The sequence below is a fragment of the Oenanthe melanoleuca genome, chromosome 2 (genome assembly GCF_029582105.1).
Source record: "Oenanthe melanoleuca isolate GR-GAL-2019-014 chromosome 2, OMel1.0, whole genome shotgun sequence".
NCBI classification, from domain to species: domain Eukaryota; kingdom Metazoa; phylum Chordata; class Aves; order Passeriformes; family Muscicapidae; genus Oenanthe; species Oenanthe melanoleuca.
In genome coordinates this window covers 61,891,267-61,904,802 of record NC_079335.1, presented here as the reverse complement: position 1 = coordinate 61,904,802, position 13,536 = coordinate 61,891,267, and positions in this window count along the sequence as shown.

Below are 13,536 nucleotides of genomic sequence, written 5' to 3'. Positions count from 1 at the left end.
GAACAGAACTCCCAGTGATGCAATGGCAGGGGGTTTATGCCTTTTATGTACCCCAAGGTCACAATTAATTCTGACCATAACACCTCTTAACCCTTAGTTGGCTTTCCAGATTTACTGGACATGAGAGAGGAGGAGGGTACCCTGGGATGATCCAATGTGTAGGTTAGCTGACCTTGGAGCTTCACATTCAGAGGCTGATGATTTTGTTTGCAATGTCACTGTGCAACCAACAGAGCATCAGGTAAGATTTGTTGCTCCCTACTCAATTTTTGCTCTTTACTCATCATTTGAGTCACTGATTTGAGTTGCAGTGCATTTAGATCTCTGGAGCTTCCTAAATGTTGAGCTGCACTAGTGACTCTTTTTGATGGCTGTATGAAGCAGCTCTAGAAGATTTCAGTGTAACAAATAATTTTCCAATGTCACTTTTGTACAAACCAGATTGTTTCATTAAAAGTCTGTGTCACCAAATTGGGGGCTTTTTCTGTCACATATTAAGCATAAACAAGTGAATCCTTCTTCTGTTTGGTGAAAAAGCTCAATCATTGTCCTCCATCAGATCCCAGAGAGGCCTTTATACAAAGAGTAAGATCACAAAATCTTTTCAGATTTCATAACTAACATAAGCTGATCATTCCTTGCATATAGACAAATATGCTATTGTGTATATTTGAAATTTCCTAATTTCAAGCTAATGCATGCTTTTTTTTTTTTTTCTCCTCTCCCATTTTTTCTGTGCTTATTAGTTGCACAGTTGAGTTTTTGAATCCTTATGCATGTAAGGGGGATCCAGCTTAAGAGATGTTATATATTGATGTAATGGAAATAGTTGCAACAAGAATATGTGATATAGGCAAGCTGAATATATATATATAAATAATACATACATATTCTAACAAAATTTATGGTATGAGTAAACTACATGCGTATTCCAACAACAGAATAGCTTTTGTCCCAAAGGCCTTCAGTGTAAATGGAAGAAAATGACAGTGTTACAATGGAGATTGAAAACAAAATAGCACTAACTATAACTAGCAGCATGAAAAGCAGTACTGACAGCATCCCATCTTTCTCAGCACTGAAGTACATCAGTGCATAGGTAGCACATTGTACTTGTATGTGTGTGTATAGGTAGCACAAGAGAGCAGAGATATGAAGAAGGATAATGATCTCTTCCCATCCTTTTTTCTCTGAAATTAAGATTAGTGTATCAATCCACAGAAAAAATAAGTACCCCTTTTTTTTTTTTAAGGTGTTAGTTGCCTCATTGCTTCTATGATTTATTTCCCCCCACATCCCTCTATATGTAAACACTAGTTCTAATTCCACCCTTATTGGGGGACTTATTCTGACTATAAAAATATTTGGACATTCTCTCTTAGCTACTGGCTCTCTCTCTAGAAGCAGAATATAGATTTGCTGATAACTGTCATGATAATCTCATTGCCATTACTATGTCATGGTTTATCAAGCTGTTGATTTTTGAACCACTGATTGTCATCACATACATTTTGAACTACTATTGAAATCTCCAACTTTGCATTTCATTTTGCCTTGGAACTGGCAATTAACAGTTTAGTCTCCTTCTCTGACTGTGTCTGAATGAAAAAGATTGTGAAAATTGTGCATTTTTCACTAATTTCAGAAAAAAAGAAAGAAACATGATCATCATCTGTGACGTTTGTTTGTTTGATTTAAACATTAATGGTACTTGGATTAATCTCCAATGGTTACTGTGGCCAAGACACTAATCACAGAATGTTTGCATTCTACAACTTTTTTTTTATTCCCTTTGCATGACATAACTTTTTACAAGACACAACTCTTTACAACACACTCTTCCTTTTCTATATCTATTGCATTTGGCCTAACAGTATTCATGTAGTCCCTAGTGAACACAAAACTCAGTTTTTAAATGCATCCCAATGAGAATCATGGGAATTCTCTAACAAGAAAAATTATCCTTCCTTCTACAGAGGGGAATGTCTCTGGATGAAGTGGAAATGGTACTTGTCTTGACTGCCAGTCAGTTCTATAGTGAGTTTCAGAATGGTCTTCTAAATTTTCATAGTCCTGCTGTAATCTTGTTGTGATTGGCTAGAGAACAATAAGGTAAAATCTTATCCTTCATCCTAGTGCATGGTACTATACTAGACAGCAACTACTAATTATAAAGGCAGGAAAAATAAGGATAATGGAAGACTTTTATAGTAATGCAGTTATCAGGCTGGTGATGAAAACAATTGTGTAGTTGTTCTTCCAGTTGGCATTGGTCTTATGTCATATTTGGGTAAAACAGACAAAACAGATGAACAAAACAGACAAACAGACAAAACACGCATTCCTCTGCCCCCCAACAAAAAAAAAAAAAAAACAAAAAAAAACAAAAAAAAACCAAACAAAAAAAACCACACCTCCCTAACAGGAACAAACCCTCTCATATGGACCCCTCACTTCAAGAAAGACATTGATGTGCAGGAGCATGTCCAGAGAAAGGGAATGGAGCTGGTGAAATGTCTAGAGAGTAATTCATATGAGAAGCAGCTGAGAGAGGTGGCTTGTTTAGCTGGGAGAAAGGGAAGCTTGGGAGACCTTATTACTTTCTACAGCTCCCTGTAAGGGGGCTACAGCCAGGTGGGGTTGATCTCTTCCCCCAGGCAGCCAGTGACAGGACAAGGGGAAATGTCCTTAAGCTGAACCAGGGAAGGTTCAGGTAGTTCATCATGAAGCCTTTCTTCATGGAAAGGGTTGCTAAGCATTGGAATGGACTGCCCTGGGAAGCAATGGCATCACTATCCCTGGAGGTGCTCAAGAAATGGTTGGATTTACTGCAAAGGTTTAGTTGACATGGTCAACTCACATGGTTGAGTTTGGTCAAATGTTTGACTCAATGAACTTGGAGGTGTTTTGCAACCTAAATGCTTCTGTGATCTCTGAAGTATGATGGAAATTTATCAGACTTTTTTGCAGTACCACAAGGTACTATATGACCAGTGAAAGGCTGGGAATCAAGCAACAGTTACTGGACTGGAAATAAGGTGACACAGGACTGAATATTTTGAATGTGGGAATATTTGCTTTCAATCATTTCATTTACTCCCTTACCACGAGATGATAAAATTACAGTTCTGCATTTTGACTAATGTGAAACCAGCAGGAGTAGCTACCCTATCAGATACTACTGTTCCCCAGAAAACTCTAAAGATAACAATCAGGAACCAAGTATGTAGTCCCTCAGTAGAGTTTTCCTGATTCCTTGTGCAGTACTTCTGGATTTGATAGTGAAATTCACAGTCATATGGTGTCACTAGAATATTCTGCAACACAATAAAAGTTGAAAACTTGATCATGCTGATAAGTGAAATGCATATTAGCTGAGATTTGTATTGAACTCCATATAAAATAAATAAGACAAGGAGTTCTGTACTGATTGCATTATTCCTTTTCATATTTAATTCAACAAAACCCCTCTGTTTTAGAATCCACTTCTTACAGATATGTCAATGTCTTCAAAATTCAGAACTACTTTGTAACATAAACCAGAGGGTTGCTATAGAATTGAAGTAGTGTGCTGCCAAGCAGCAATGCCTTTGTGGATAAAATAGTTTTATTTTATTCTTTTGTGCCAACAAAAAAGACATCAAAATTATAAAAGTAATTTTACTATAATATTAATGAATTCTATTGAATTCTATATTTTCATTACAATTCTTCTGAGGATGCAATCTACTTTTTAGTTTTGCAAATATTTTTCATGTTTGGTGTGTCTCATGTATGGTTGATTGTCACAGTCATATCATCACCAAGACTTGAATAAGAGCTTGCATTTCACAGCATAAGATTTTACTTATTATTCTCCTGTCAATACCAGTTGCACCCTTCCCCTGATCTTCTTTTTCTTGATTTACTAAATCTTAGTTTCATTTCATTATTTTTCTTTTTCTCTCCCTTATTCTTTTTTATTTTTTCTACAATCCTTTTTTAACCTTTCCCTCCTTTCTTCTACTAATTCCTGTATTTCCTAATCACGTCCCATTTTCTCACCCTTTTGGATTGGGGAAAGTGGTTTGGTAGCCAGAGCAATTCTCTGTGGAAACAACAGATAAGAGAAAGAACAAATGATATTTATGCAAAGGGCTTTTCTTTTGCATGATGTTTAGCTTTTCAAAGGTCAGTGGGGCTAATATCCATGCAGTTAAGATGAAAAACATTTGATTGTCCAGAAATTTGGCAAGCTGGTGAGATGGAACTCTAAACCTTGTTTCAAAAGAAAGATTTGGAAAAGAATTCAGGATAATTGATAAAAGTAACTGTGTACACTTTTAAAATTTTTTTACATGGAGACCCTGACACTATATAAAATATTTCTACTTTGAGAAAAATGCTGTCTACACTTGTTCCTACTGGCACTGCATATTTAGGTTGTAACTATTTTCTGAATTGTGAAGAAAATATTCAGAGGCTCAATGAGTTAAACTGTCATTGAGAGGAAGCAAAATGATAAAGGAACAAAAAAGTTGCCATCTGAACTCTCTGAGTTAACTAGACTCAGTATTGCTAAAGTTTTCTACTTTTATTACAAATAAAACTGTCACTTCTATTAACATTATGTGTAATGCTTTGCAATGTCATTCTGCCTAGAGACAAATATATATGAGTTTATAAACAGGTAATTCTGTTTTGTTATGATTTAGTTTTTGTTTGTAAGAAACTCACCTTCTTGCAACACTGATGACATCAAGAGGAATTACAGTAGAATTCAAAGGCACTGCATCTTTGCTGACAGGTTCAGCACTGTATAATGTTTAATTTTTAATCTGATGTGTGTGGCTAATGTAGTTTTCATTTAAGGTCCTTGGTACTCATTTACCATATTGAAAATTGGAATAAACTTTAAGTTTCAAATTAGTAAAATAAACACAAGCTTGACATGCTAATTAGAGATTTTATAGTTAATCTAATACAAGTTGGAAATATAGAATAATTGTCATTATTTTTGAATCTTTCCCTGCAATAAACATGGATGAGTTGATACCAAAAGAATGATCAGAATGACTGACACTTTTAACAACAGAATTTGAATAATAATGATAATAATTTTACATGAGTATAAAAATATATTTTCAGGCTGAGTATAGAAAATAATAAATATTATCAGGTTCCAAAATATAAATTTTATTAATGATTTTTAAACATTGATATGAACACAAACTTCAACCTATGCTCACAAATACTCCTTTGGGGTTTTTTAAAATTTCATATTAGTGGAAAAGATCACCCAACTGGTTAAATGCAAAGACTTATGCTTAGTATTAAACTTATGATTGGTCCTGTGAAAACAAAAAAGATTTGTTCAAAAGCTGAAAGGATGGCATTCCTTTTACAAAGCAAGTATAAAACAAGAGTAGAATGCTCTTCTGTTGCTGACATTCAAGATTTCTTGAAGGCAACAAGTATAAGAATGGCCCTTTTCCCCTTCCCTTGTGCTCTGGCTGTTCAGTTTTGCTGCATGCCTCAAGTGGGTTTTCACAGAATTGTGCAAGAGGTGGCTGCTCCACAAACTCATGTAAACCTACAGCAAGCTACTTTTTCACAACAACAACCTTTATGATTTCCTGATGAAACAGCTGAGCCTAATACTATGCTTTGTTAGTCCTGCAAAGCTGTTGCTGTCAGTATTTTGAGGCAAAGAGACAAAAAATATCTTTTGAAGTACATGAAGAGCTTAAGCTTTTTGACAATAACATGTTCTTATAAAGTGATAGTTTTTACCTTGCAGGGACTAGAGAAAGTATTGTTGAAAAAATTTATTGGATCTCATGCCACTAATTAGGTGTTGAAAACTGACAGCTATATTATTAATGGGGAGTATGCACTTATAATTTCTTGGTTTGATTTACTCCTTGTGCTACTCCTGAGTCTGACCTAAGAGAATCTCCTGCTCAGAAGCACTTCTGTGTTTTTCATGGTTTGTCTCATTTTTATTTGCTAGTCAAAGAGTAGCAGGTTTGAATCAAATGTATGGCACAAGATGTGCCATTCATCCAACCAAACCCAGACACTTCTAAGCAGCCCAATCTGTTTCTACTTTCAGTGAAGTGGATTTCATGATTTTTAGAGCCCAATTTAACTTAACAAAGAGTCTGAAGGCAGACATGCAGTTGGAAACATAATTCTTATTTAAAGTAATACCTTGAAATAAAGCTTTCTGAAATTCTTATCTAAGGAGATAAGCACAGTTTTCATTCTGAAGTAAGCTGTCCAGTGGGAAAATATTGATAGCTGAGCTATAAACACAAATGCATGCTAAAAGAGTAAAATAATGCATAAAATAGAAAGAATATCTCCATTTTTAAACAATATTTTTTCTTCTGTTTCTTTTAGTTTTGTATCAGAGGTCAGTTCATCTGAATTTTCCTTAGAAACTCTCACTTTAAAATGTTTTCTCTACATTGCCTAGGAAAAGAGTGAGTAATTCAGACATAGGCAACTAACTTTTAGTTGCCCAAGTAAGAGCAGGTGTATTTCACCCATATTCTCTTAAAAAGAGGAAGTGCCCTTTTTTTTAACAATCTACAGAACCAGGCCAAGTAACAAAATATGCAGGAGTGAGTGACTATGTTTTTCTATTGAGCTAAAGAGCAATTTTGCTCTTCATATTCTGCACTATGAAACGTTTTGGTTCTACAAATGAAACTAAAACTTAATGAAATTTGGCCTTTTTAAGGGTTTGGTGGATTGGAGAGGTTTTCTATGTGACTTAAAATACCATTTTTGTTTTAGTCTCAAAGAATAAAAATGGATGTTGTCTGGAGGATCTAATGGTGCAAAGGAAAAAAATAACATATATATATATATATATATATATATATATATATATATGGTCATTATAGCTATTTAAATTCCTCATCTCATCTAAGTAGCACAGGAAAACAAGATGCTGAAGGAAAATACCAGGTCATCAGTTTAACAGTTCTACTGAGAGTTTTTACAAATTAGGCAAATATTTGAGAAAACTTATTTTGTTCACGTACTGATATTCAAAACCCAGAGAGTTCAAAATGCAGGAGAGAAAGGAAAACATCATGTAATTTAGTTAAACTCTGAGAAATAAGAACCTGAGTTCACCAATTCTGAATGGCAATGTACAAGCTTTATCTCAGGTAAGAATCTTCTTTTGAGACAACTGTTTTCCAAACAAAGGTTCATGGACAATTTAGAGAAAAGAATAAGAGAATAAAGTGTAAGAATAACCCTAAAATGCTCAGGGGTCATGGGAACCTCATGAGGTTCAACAAGACTAAGTGCAGAGTCTACACCTAAGTTGGGTTAACTCTCAGTATCGTTAAAGATCAAGAAGGTCTTGGGGGTGCTGGTGGGTGAGAGGCTGCACAGGAGCTGGCAATGTGCACTGTCAGCCCAGAGACACAGCTGCATCCTGGGCTGCACCAAAGTGGGGTCAGCAGCCCAAGAGAGGTGATTCACTCCTTGTATGGGACCCCACCTGGAGTACTGCATCCACTTCTGGGGATAAGACATAAGAATGACCTGGACCTGTTGGAGCAGGTCCAGAGGAGCATCACAAAGAGGATCAGAGGATTTAAACAATTCCCTTATGAGCACAGGCTGAGAGAACTGGGGTTGCTCAGCCTGGAGAAAGGAAGGCTCTGGAGAGACCAGACTGTGTCCTTTGAATATTAAAGAAGGCTTGTAAGAAAAAATAAGGACAAACTTTTTAGCCAGGCCTGTTGTTGAAGGATGATGTTTTTAAACTAAAAGAGTATAATTAGACTAGATTTATGGAAGAAATTTTTTAACATCAAAGTAGAGAAACACTGGAACAGTTTGCCCAAAGTGGTGGTAGATACTCCATCCCTGGAAACACTCAAGGTCAAGCTGGACCAATATGATCTCATGGAAGATGTCCTTTCTCACTGCAGGGGGGTTGGACTAGATGATCTTCAGAGCACTCTTCCAACCCAAACCATTCTATCATTCTATGAGTCTATGATAATGCAGGATCAATAGGATTTACTAGTGTAAGATATCATATCTGAGAAGGGTGAATCTAATTTAAAGTGTTTCTTGTCTGCCTCAAAGAATTCATGGTAGTTAACTGTGCAATTAGAGAAGGAAAATATATCATGTTTTTTTTCTTGGGAAATTATAGTCCCACAAGTAGAAAAAACCCTCCACAATACTATGTCTTTTTATTGTTTAGTCAATTAAATAATGCAATGTTTTAATATAACTCCTGTGAATTTTCAATTTTCATCTGTGACATTCCTGTTATCCCATGAGTCCTCAAAGGTAACCAGAGGAAAATTATTCTTGATTTGGGAACAGAAATAAAGAAACAGCTGTTTAATGAAGTTTTCAAACTTCATATTTTATTCATATTTACTTCATACCCACAAATCATTTTGATTTAGAATGCATTGAAATACCTCATTAATTAATTCCCTGATTTTAGATACATTTCATAAGAGATAATCTCATTTTTACACTGAATTCTTAGAATTATAAATCATCAAAGCCAATACAAAATGCAGTAGAGTTAACAACAACAATCAAAGCAAAATAAAATTTTAAAAAACCTTACTGTGATTGATACTGTAATTTTTTCAACTAAGGCCTCAGGCACTTTCAATTATACCCCACTCCCCTAGCTTTTCAGCTCCCATATTTCAAAAATACAAATGGGTGAGCAGCAAAATTTCTCACCTCAGGTAGGAGAGCTAAGTGGATTATTTCATATATTCTGCATTCCCAGAAAATCTCTGAACCATTGGCAAAGTTCCACAGGCACAAAGTGAAAGCAGCATCTCTTCAAGCTTCTGTGTCAATGAAGAGGACCAGAAGAGAACTCCCAGCTCTATCCTGCATTTCAGGCTGTAATGTTCAGGGTAATGTTCTTTCCTCTCCAGCCCCCACCAAGCTGTGTGATAAAGGTCATGGTTTGCCTAAAGGAAGCAAGTTTTAGTGTTTGCCAACACTTGCAAGAGCCAGCCCTTCCAAGGCTCTGCTGTGTGAAACAGTGGAGAAACACCTGCTGATATCCACAGAAAAATCCACCCAGCCCTGCCTCAGAGAATGGGCAGCACTCTGGAGCATATGGTTCTGAAAGAAGAGCCCACTGAAGACAACTGAATTCTCACCAAGAAGGACAGAGAACTTAGGGAAGAAGGAGATCTTGCCAGAAGTCTTTGTGGAAGTCTCTTATGCTAAATGCACTAATTATCCCTCTTTATTCTTGGACCTTTACCACTAGAATGAAATGTTCTATTAAATTAAAAAATGAATGAGAGAACATAATAGGACAAAGCAATCTATTCTCTATGACGCTATGACAGAAATTTTTTAAACTACATTTGAAGTCACAACAACAATTTCATATTCCAAATGCTGCAGCTGTCCTGTCAGCAGCAGTTAACTTCCCATTATAAACATATATTGCCAGATTGGGAAACAAAGCTTATACCCCTAAGTTTTCAGAAGTCAAAGGTATAAGCAACCAAATATGCCAAAATCTTTCACATTTTTTATGATGGAGTCCTCAACAAAATTTAATATTCTTAATTGGCAAAGTATTTCTGATCCTTAAGAATTACAGTCATTCACTCTGTGTACAACTAGACCATTAAGAGGGATTTTTGCTTGTCTCCTATTTTTATTACCCAAAAAACATGTCCATTTAATTTCACTTCACTTCCATGACTTTGAGATAAGCTATGTTCCCCACTAGCAAATTTTTTACTTCCTTCAACTTCATCATATTGGAGAAGTAGTAGAAGCAGTCTGTCCTTCACTGGTGCATCTAAAGGTGTTTTAGAGGTGTCAAGCAACACCAGGCCCAGGCATTTCTGCTCTTCCCACCCTTTTCCTGGAGCTACTGCCTATATGCTGAATCCTTGTCTCACCCTCTGGCTAAGAGAAAACCAGTTGCTGCAGCATGTGGCTGCTCACACTCCTCTCTGGCTGCTGACAGAAACTTGTGAAGAGTTCAATGAGATGGGTTAGAGCTCCTACATCTGGAAATCTAGAGCTGGTCACATCAGATGGTGTCAGAATTATTGAGAAGCTGAACACTTGATCAGTGTAGGATTGCACTGTCCTTTTATCAGTGATGTTACACATGGTTCTGATTAGGTCGTACGCGCCTTTCTTCTCTCTGAATCCGCCCTTTAACTTCATGTGATCCTTCATCATCTGGACAAGGACTTTGTTCTTAGCCAGGATCTGGAAGATGTTATGACTGTAGTAACACTTTGTTATGCTGTCTTTTCTTTGTTGAGGGCAAAAAAATTACCTTTGTCCCCTTACTTCTCTGACTATCCTGACATCAGTGCAAATTTCTCACATGAGATCAGCTCTGATCACCAATTGCTTTTATCGGTTCTCATAACACATTAGCTACTGCTATTCCTCTTTTTAAGGATAAGCACATACTTGGTTCCTCTTACTGAGCTAATAACTTTCACTCTGTTGTCTTTTTGTCATCATCCTATGTGGTGAATAGCTCTGATGAAGGATGTGGACTGATGCATTCAGCAAGATGTTCAATATTAATAACTTTAAACACTGAGACAATCCTGAGGCCTAAAACCTGCAACAAATTTGTGAATTGCCTGGTTCACCAAATTTACACAATGAGAAACCACTACACAAAATTGTCCTAACACATTACTTTTGATAGCAAAAAGGAAAAAAAAGTTGCATGAGTATTGATTGGTAAATGTAATTATCAAAAAAGTGCATTATTTCCATTATTAAATTATGGGCTGGATTCTGAACCAATCCTATTTATTGGTTGGTTGTGACCTTGTCACTACAGTAAGCAGAAAAAATGACCCTTCAAAGTGGTGAGATGACACAAAGCTGCATGTAGGTATTTTTTTTCCAAGGAGCTGAGCAGTCATTATGGCCTTCTTGGCATGGTTATGTTATCTTGTATTATTCTAAACTTGATGTGGAAAGATGGCTAGGAGTAAAATTAAGAAACAGTATAAAAGGAAGTTGACAATAGGGAAAAGTTAGGGAAGACTCCATTGTAACTACTGGGATCAGCCAATGGGCTGAACCTCTTTTCTCCTCCATAAAAAATACTAATTTTTCTATTATTAGAAAAATAATATAACTTATTAGAAAAATGGGTTCTTGCCTATTTGGTAAGAACCACTCTATGCACATTGAATACTTTTATTGGGTATTGGGCTTGCCTGTGCATTGCTTTGGATACATTTTTTGCAGTCAGATACTATCACCAGCAATCCTCAAACCTTAACCTGTCACATTTTTATATTAACAAAGAGTGTTATTCCATGAAATGTTAGTGTGAGTCCTTCACAGGCATTGTCAGTTGCCAGCAGTGGGAAATATATCCAAATAAAGTGGGAAGACCCACTGAGGCATCTCCATTATGCTGTTGGTGCATGTCCCCAAAAAAGTCAGTGGAACCAGCCTTGGATCAGGGGACTGCTCACTGAAGGATCCCCATAACAGGACACTGACAGATGATCAGTAACAAGGGTCTCAGCTTTCCTGGAGCACTGACAAACAAATCAAATACCAAGGGTCAAGGAAATCTCCCCTTTGCGTGTGACATTTGGACAGCAGAATACTTTGACTATTGATTCAAGTAATTCACCTGTACTTTTAGATAACTTCTTTGCAGGACTCCCTCAAAGTTGTGGTTTGTATCTAGCTGCCATAACTGAGTAATTGTGGTACAAGAACTGCTGTACTCCTAGCAGGAGCCCTAGTTTGTGAATAGTCAACATTTCCTTGAAGTGGAATCAGTAGTGATGCAGAAAACAAACAAACAGATGTTTAATAAATATTATTTTATTCTGCACTTCCTAATCCATTAGCAAAGGAAGAAATATGTCTAGCAGGAATAAACATTTTAAATAATCCAACCTAAATTACATGAGCACAGAGGTATATCTTTGGGTATTTTTTAAAGCTATCCTATTGCACTCACAGTTCAATTATAATAATTTGTTACTAATCTTGGAATACCAGGAAAACTGGTATGGAAGACCTTCACACTGAAGAAAAAAAAATAAAATAAAAAAAAAGACTGGATGTTAGTTGAATTCAGAAATAATTTATATGAGAACTTTGGCAGAAAGGTTTAACATTAAGGTTAACTAACTATAAAGTTATGTGGTAGAACTGGAATGGCTTTGGTGAGAGCAATAAAATAAAATCCAATCAGAAGCAGCCATTGGTGGTGTTCCTGGTTTCCCTCTCCCTCACAGCTGGCTGCCTGCACTTCAAAGTCCAGCTGTCCTCCTGGCTTGCACCAACACAGGTAGGGAATGATCCACCCAACATATATCTTCAGGTCTTTCTTGTGGATATATATTAGTTGAGCATGATTGTTTGGATTCATTATAGGTGTAACTGAAAATGTTTAAGGGGATGTGATATATGAGAAGTTATATTAGATGATTTAATAGTCTCTACTGAGCTTTAACCTTGATGTTGTGAGACTGTGATGGTTTTCTTATGACCCATGTGGAAGAAATTTAGCCTATTTCTATAAACTGCAAGTATCTCCTGTGGATCCTCCTAGTCATATTCACCACTTTCTACTGGGACATGCAAGGCCATTGAAGTCTTGTATTTTCTTGCTAGAAGGTATTTATAGACTAACAAATGCACCTGCAGAAGAAGAACTTGATATAAATAAAGCACAACAGTTTTTAATATCTGTGTGAAACTTGAGCAAAATCTCTTTAGAATAATGGTGCCCATTTATCAGTGTAAATACGCTAATTTCAGATTTTTGAATTCTTATTTACAGCTGTATTCATTCAGGAAATAAGAGGGTGAAAAAAGAGGTCTTCCTCACAGACAAGAATTAGGGAGTCAGATATTCATGTTGCCTTTTTCTCTTACCTTAGCATGGAGAAGGTCAAATGTTCTTCAGCCAGATGTAATTTTCTTTTTGCTGTAGGGCTCAGACTACATCATGCTCTAAGAAAAAAATCCCTCAGCAACATGGAAATGCATTTCATGGAAGAAACAAGGGGAAAGTGAAGATGATTGGCTGACTGGGAGCTACATGTGTGAATCTGAGAGGGGGCAGAACTTCCTGAATCTCTCAACTGTTCCTTGAGCTTTATTGAAAAACAGAACAAATTATGAGGATAATCTATGGAAATTTTGCAGAGGGCTACAAGGATTACTCACACCTCCTGCATGACTGTTCCTGTGAATTTTTCCATAGTTAATTGTGACAGAGTAAACTGGGAAGAAATCTCTACAGATTACTGCAGTTAGCCACTAATACTTCCAGAAATTGCCTAGACCAAGAGAGACTGTAGGAAAAGGCTGGGGGATGAACCTGGAGCACTTCAGCACTTCCATCCAAAAGTAAAAAAAAATATTTAGCTGGAAGAGTATCTTATCTATGTGAAAACACAGCTTAGCATTGTTACCAATCAGCAAAGGACTAGCAAATTATTTTTTTAATCATTTGTGGCAGTTTGTGATAAATGTATTTACAATGTGTTGTCCATAGTTCCT